Source organism: Neophocaena asiaeorientalis, unplaced genomic scaffold (genome assembly GCF_003031525.2).
Source record: "Neophocaena asiaeorientalis asiaeorientalis breed wild unplaced genomic scaffold, Neophocaena_asiaeorientalis_V1.1 scaffold1188, whole genome shotgun sequence".
Lineage (NCBI taxonomy): Eukaryota > Metazoa > Chordata > Mammalia > Artiodactyla > Phocoenidae > Neophocaena > Neophocaena asiaeorientalis.
In genome coordinates, this window is record NW_020175311.1 from 62,595 (window position 1) to 69,875 (window position 7,281).

The 7,281-nt window shown below is 43.4% G+C and overlaps 2 long non-coding RNA genes across 3 annotated transcripts in view; one reads left to right on the forward strand and one right to left on the reverse strand.

Annotated features, from left to right (window-relative positions):
- Positions 1 to 4,217, reverse strand: part of LOC112413502 (uncharacterized) — a 20,430-nt gene extending 16,213 nt beyond the window's left edge. Inside the window, exon 1 of one of the 2 annotated variants that reach the window (XR_003005984.1) lies at positions 4,149 to 4,217. This is a non-coding gene — a long non-coding RNA (uncharacterized LOC112413502). Of the gene's footprint in view, positions 1 to 4,057 lie in introns of both variants that reach the window. The other variant, XR_003005985.1, reaches the window with a different exon arrangement.
- A 38-nt stretch (positions 4,218 to 4,255) lies between these two features.
- LOC112413501 (uncharacterized) lies at positions 4,256 to 5,121 on the forward strand. The gene is made up of 3 exons (XR_003005983.1): positions 4,256 to 4,351; positions 4,899 to 4,965; positions 5,078 to 5,121. It is a non-coding gene; the product is annotated as an uncharacterized LOC112413501 (long non-coding RNA).
- The last annotated feature ends 2,160 nt before the right edge of the window (positions 5,122 to 7,281 follow it).

Below are 7,281 nucleotides of genomic sequence, written 5' to 3' on the forward strand. Positions count from 1 at the left end.
ATCATGGAATTACCCCTATGTACAGTCTGTTACTTCCTAACAGAATCCAATCCAGAGCAAAGCCTCACTTCTTTAAATCCTCCCCCAAATCAGCTAACACAAGTCCAAATCCTATAATAAGTCCTTTCTAACACCCTCTGAGACGTTTCACCAGTTCCCCGTGGTGTGCATTCTCCCTCAACTCACTAACTAATCAACCCAACTTGTTAAACCATAGATATGTTCCTGGTGGACTTTGGCTGCAGGGCACTGGAACTCCTCTAAGGACCTTGAAATTAGAAAACACATTTCTGGCAAGGCCATTTCTGATCTCCTGAACTCCAGCTTTCAGTAAGACTTTGGATTTGGCTCTTTTACATGCAGTTTTGGAAGACAATTATATGAATCCCTTGGATCTCCAGAGGCTATTAAAATGCTTCCATAGTTTTAAAAAATACATATTTAGACGAGATTAGGTTATCAGGGTTTCTTCATCGCCTTATCAAGTGCAGAAAATTTATGATAAATAGCGGCAATAGCTACCCTGTCCCCAACAGATCACAGGACCTAAGGGGAACCTGGCTGCAGGCACATGGGTGTTTAGGCCTCTATTGTGGGAAAAGCAATAAGTTATACACCCAGTAACTGGCTCATCAGTTGCAGATTCCAGATTCTAGAATATACTTCTGCCTCTTCTTCCTCCTAGTGAGTTCTTCACTTTTATCTAATCTTATTTTGCAAAGAAACATGATATTAATTATGATAATTACCCTTCTCCCCTCTACTTTATAGTTCTCACTCACTTGATGTAAGAACTCTCATCCTCAGAAAAACCATTCCAAACAAAACAATGACATCCATAGCCTTGTGGTTAAGTGCCAGACCTAAAACCCCACTCCACTCCAGGTGAGAGATACACACTGATTTAAAGTTGTTTAGGGAATCAGCTGTAACAAGCAAGAAGTCTGAATCTGCTGAAACAGATTCAGGACTGCAAACAATCCTGTCTGAATCTGAATTCTGGAGTAATCATGTGTTTGCTGCTCTGACACAGATGGCCCCAAATTCTCTTCAGCATCCATCTGTCTGCTCACAGGGTCCATAAGCTATTGAGTGTTCAAGCAACAAAATTAAATCATTCCTACTTAGGAATCACTTAGGACACAATGATACATAGTTCAAAATAATAGGTTTATTTTATTCCTTTTTATCTCCTCATATTTCATAGAAAATTATACTGTCTGTAAGACTAAGTGCGAATTAGGCAGAGATGAGGACTGGTGAGGAGGGGAGGAGTCAGTGCACAAGTATAACTGAAAGGCTCACCAACCATAAGTGAAATTTAATTGATATTCAAGAGTCGTGTGTGTGATTGCCGACAAGATTCAGAACACGCTACCCCAAAATATGGCACCGTAGCACACTGAATATTTTAAAGCTGAAGGAATTTGAGTAAATGGCAGAAACAAGAAGGACACTTGACCTCTTGCCCCTCTTCTCCCCTGAGACAGGTCATAAAACCCTCATGTGAGAGGTTCCCTCCCTATATCCAGAGGAAAGGAGAATCTTTATCTCCAAATACAAAGGGAGGTAGAGAAAAATCCTAACAAACAGGACTTGTTAAGTCTCCCCCAGTTTACTACACTTCCCTCATACTCCTTAATTTGTCATATTTCTCCATGACTTCCCAATCTTCGTCAAACCTAGCATAAAATACTCAGCTCTGTTTCTCTGGGTCTTCATTTCCCTATGCCGGCTCCTGTGTCATGGAAAACTTACATTAAATACATTTGTATGCTTCTCTCTTGTTAATCTGTCTTTGTCAGTTTAATTTTCAGACCCAGCCAGGGACCCTAAAAGAGTCAAGGAAAACTTTTTCTTCCCCTACAGTGTCCTGCTGACTCCCTTGCAATGTGGATATGACAGACCCTTAGATTTCTGAAACATCCAGGGTACGGTCATCCTAGCATCTTGCTGGCCCCTGAAAAGGCTCACAATAGACCAAGGCCAGTTTATTTGGACTTTTTTGTGTGTTTTATGTGGGTCTGCATGTTTGGTTTTGGGGCTTGGTTTGGTTTTGTAACTGGCCTGTGGGGAAATTTGGGATCCAACACTGACAGGTCTAGAATGAGTGACATTTCTAAAAATCTGTCCTGGCCTTTTTCAGGCTCATGGGAGGGTATGGAGGGTAGGTAGAACTGGGGACTGCCACCCTCCAGTAGGCTGTTTAGGTCAGTCTGTCAAGGAAGGTTTCAAGTTAATCTCTGGCACAGTAAGAATTCTGGTATCTTCTGTGCTTTACAGTGAATAAACTGATTATTTCTTCTGAAGAGGAAGGGGTTTCATTGAGGGTGGAAAAATAAATAAAACTACTTATCACAACATCTCAATTCTGGCTGCTTATACAAATCTTTGTGTTGATTAGATTGTCCCAACTGTCTTTTCATGTTTTAACTTCAAACATAATTTATTACCAGAAGTTAGAACACCTCATTTGGGGGGGGGGTGATGACACAAGCAGGGGTGTGAGTTCTGTAAATAACTAGCTACTTGAATATAACTCAGAAAGGGATCTGAAAAGGAAATAACTACTTTGTTTTTTAAACAGTTTAAGGAACTCTGAACCCCATGAGTGAAGAAAAAGCTGATGCAAACCTTGTTTAGTTCAGGAAGATTCATCTTTGCTCTTCCATTCAAAACATACAGATGAACAACAAAAACACATCCGTTTTATTTCATATCTACCATGACTTATTTCAGACTTGTCTAACCTTTAGAACTGTGTCCAGTCTTCCCTAGAGATGTCCTTTCTGGTTTACTAATCTCAGTTCTGTTGAGACCAGTACTTCTCCAAGTGTGGTCCCGGAACCAGCAGTATCAGCATCTCCTGGCAACTTGCTAGAAATGTAAAATTGGGGGCCTAACCCAGACCCACTGAATCAGCAACTCTGTGGTGGAATCCAGTAATCTGTGTTTTAACAAGCCCCCCAGCTGATTCTGATGCACAGGAAAGTTTGAGAACCATTGACTTGGGCTGTCTGCTATACTGTTTTTTTTCTGGTAAACAAAGCAGCAGGTTTGATGATTCAAACTTTTAAAAAGATTGCTTAGGATTCCAGGTAAATTCACAATTCCCTGCTATGAACTGAGTATGCTAGAAAACCAAAGAGCTGGCACAGAAGTGTTTCATATGGTTAAGGCAGAGAGCCCTTGAGTTCTGCACTCTGGTCCTACCCAGAGCTTGCAGGCTATGCGTGCAAGGGGAGGCCTTGATCTCAAGTTAAGAGTGACTCTCCAGCAGGGGTCCTGGAAGTGCCACTGTGATGGACAAATGCTCTCACCAGGAATAAATGAGTTTGGGCCTTAAGTGCTACTCAGTCCTCCAGGTAGCTGCACCTGAGCTAAACAGGGAGGGAACACGCTTGGAGAAATTGCACATAGTTTTGCCCTGCTTATTTTATCTTTAAAATGTATGTCAAATCACCACATCAAAGATCATCCCAGATGGCAACCTCAGGAGAGTCTGTGGCACCCAGTAGGTTATCAAAACACTTGGGGTATCTCTATCTCCTTGTATTGTAATTGCCTGTCTCCAAATGCATATAGTAACTGACAGGCTGTAAGTGTTGAGGATAAAGGCTAATTCCTTTCCTCATACAGAACTTCTAGTACAGTACCCAGCACAGAGCAAAGTACTTGGTAATTTGTTAAAGGGAGTCAAGCCATCAAAAGTAGAATCTGAAACCAGGAGCCCAATAAAATCACTCCAAAATCATCCTATATAGGTACGATTCATATGTGCTGGTGTCCCGCCAACAACACGTTTTCACCCTGCTGATTTTACCCTCCATTCGTCTATTCGCCACCTCTCCCATCCCAAAAGATTCACACAACTCATCACCTACGTAACATATTTACACGCCCCCTTCCGACACCCACGCCCTCAATTTTCGCCGCCGTGTCCGTCACTCTGTCAGTTCCCCCGTCTCCTCACCTCCTCTCACTTCCGTTCCCCTGTCCCAGCGCGGCTGGAGGCAGGACATGACTACGCCTTCAGCCCAAAACAAGTGCTACAAACCTCCGCCTCGTCCGCCCTCCCGGTGGCGGCCGACGGCCTCCGAGAGCAGCTGCGCCGGCAGTGGCCAGACCAGCCTGCCGATGGCCCTTACCTAGGGTCGGTCATAATAGAGACGCGCACTGGATATTTCCCAGGCGCCCTGGGGCAACGTACAACGGAGCTCCCACAATCCTCTTCGCCTCCGCTCGGTCCACCCCCAAACTCCGGTATTAACCCCTTCACGTCTATGTTCATTGGCCCATCGACGCCCCCTGGCACGCAGATTGCTTCGTGGAGATCCCGGACACTTAATTGGTAAAATACATAAAAGACCGGGCCTGTCCCTTAGTTATAGTTATCTATTGAAGATTTTCTCAACTTGCTTGTAAGTTGACTTGTAAACTTACTAACTCATTTTTAAATAGGAGCTTAACTTGTTGACAACGTGAACGGTTTATAATGATGCGTTTAAGCTTCCGGACCTACCGAAACTCTCAATTTCCTGTTTCTAACTGTTCACCTTGAACCTGTGCCTTTTCTACCCTCCATTCCCCATCTCTTTTTGGTTCTTGACTGATTATTTAACTGCATACCTCAATGGTTAAGGGCACAGGCTTTGTAAACCTGACTTTCTGGGTTTGAATCTCCATTCTACCACTATGCAACCGTGGAATCTTGGGCAAGGGATTTAAGCACGCTATTCCTTGGCTTCCTCATCTGTAGAATGGATATGATAGTAGGTTGTAGTGAGAATTTTAAAAGTCACATGCAAGCAGCACCTAAAACATTGCCTAGCACAGAGTTAAGCGGTATATTGAAATAGAAATTATAATTATTGACGCTAATGGATATGTCTTCTCAGCTAAGACCTTCTCGCTGATAAATAGTAAACAGCAATCATGGTTAACGTTTGAGCGTCTGTGGACCAGGTACTATGTTAAGTGCTTTACACCCATTTTTGTTGTTGTTGTTTAATCCTCATGATCATTGGCGGTAGTTGTAAGTACTATCCTTCTCTCTCCTCTTTGTTTTTCTAAGCAGCTAAGAAAATTCAGGCCAGGAGCTTCCCTGGTGACGCAGTGGTTAAGAATCCACCTGCCAATGCAGGGGACACGGTTTCGAGCCCTGGTCTGGGAAGATCCCACATGCCGCGGAATAACTAAGCCCGTGCGCCACAACTACAGAGCCTGCGTGCCGCACCTACTGAGCCCGTGTGCCACAACTACTGAAGCCTGTGCACCTAGAGCCCGTGCTCCACAACAAGAGAAGCCACTGCAATGAGAAGCCAGTGCATTGCAATGAAGAGTAGCCCCCGCTTGCTGCAGCTAAAGAAAGCCCATGTGCAGCAACAAGGACTCAACACAGCCAAAAATAAATTAATTAATTTTTTAAAAAGGAGCATAAGGGTTCATATATCTTAAAAAAAAACAAGAGAGAAAATTCAGGCCAGTGAGATAGCAGATAACTCAATAACTTGCCCACAGTCACAGAGCTAATAACAAATAGAGCCAAGACTTAAACTCAGAGATGTCTTGGCCCTTCTCAAATATCACTGAGAAAATGGCCATAAATTGTTTTTGAGTGTTCTTCTTTTCCCTAAGAGTTGCCTCAATATCCATGCAGGTCAGGAAGGCTAGGTTCTCTTCAGAGACAGAAGGGACAGCAGGCAATAAAGCAAGGGTCTCTCCTTTGAAGGCTGACAGCAAAGATGACTAAAATAGCAAGTCAGAGTGAGCTCAATTATTGTGCCCTATTGTGCCCCACAGGCCCCATTACTGCCCAGGGCCACCGGAGATAAAAGGTGCAGGACCCGCAACTCACCCCATCAGTCTCTAAAACTTGGATATTATAAAAGATTTTGCTTGTTTTAAGACATCACCAAGAGACTCTTTAATATACTATTCTGACTCCAGATAAAGTGGTAGTAATTTCTACATCAGCAGCAGGTAGAATAAGGTATTTCTACCTCAGCCCAAGAGCACAGGGAAATCTCCTCTTTCCCAGATAAAAGCAAAAAAGGAATACCCTCCTTTCCCTCAGAGCCTACAGTACCCAGGGTCTTGTTACTCTTTCTCCACACCTACCCACTCCCACCTCCCAACTTATTCTCAGGCCGTCCACAATGGTTTTTTTCAGGAGAAATACTGGTGATGATAAAGGGACTGGTGAAGGAGAAGAAGGTAAGTCCCTAAATTTGCTGAAGGTAAACCAACTACTGCTTTGTCCCCACTCCTGTACTACTTTTGTAGCTCCCTGACCTTTACTCCTTTATGGCACTTCAGAACACATTACCCTGCACACCCAGGAAAGCCTCTGGGCTTGAATTGCAGAAGAATCAACTTGCCTTTTTCTCTTCACAACACCCAACAATAGTACACGTGTCTGGGCTTGGTTTTCTACTTAAAGTGGGTCAACTACAATAAATTTTTTTAAGTGGCTAAGTTTAAAAAGAAAAAGAGATAGCATGAGAAAGCTTTTAACTTAATTTCCTCCATTATTTCTAGTGTCAAACTATTAGAAAATATCAGCATAAGGGTAAGGCTGAGAGAAGTCCAGTTCCAGAGGCCTGGTGCAAAGCAAAAGTGTTGACAGAGGGAAAACAAGCAGACAAGGTTGTCTCTAGGGCCAGTAGAAATAAAGCAGAGAGGTTGGGTGCAGATCTCAGACACAAACAAGAGACCCTGCCTTTACAGCTCCTTTCACCCTAAACCACATATCCCCATTCCAGAGACTTCATCTGCTTTAAATTCTCCCAACCAACCCTGTTCTTTCACTGCTGGGCATCTTGCCCTGATCACAGAAGCCACCACCAGCTGCTATTGCTTAGCAAAGAGAGTAGGTAAGGGGAGAGGATATTCCTAAATTGAATGTTAGAAAGGGAGATGTGTTCCCATCATCTCATCCCAGTTTTTCTCATAACATAATTTTAGAAAGTGTCATACATAGTTTGTGTTCAAGTTCTGCAGTACTTTCTGTGGTATTTTTCAGTTATATGTTTCTTAAGGGCTGATCTGGGGTCCTGATACACATATGACAGTGTTTCTATAGTGTACACACACTGCTGGTGCCCAGTTCAGGCCCCCTTTGCAAGGCAGATGGATGCACCCCCAGAAGCTGTGGGTGTTAGCAGCTAACTACACCCGCTTCCTTTTCTGGATAATTGTACTCTGCAGAATAAGAGCTTCAGTACTCTACAAGACTTCTACTCCCCACACACCCCTGCAACCTGCAGTCAATGACTAATG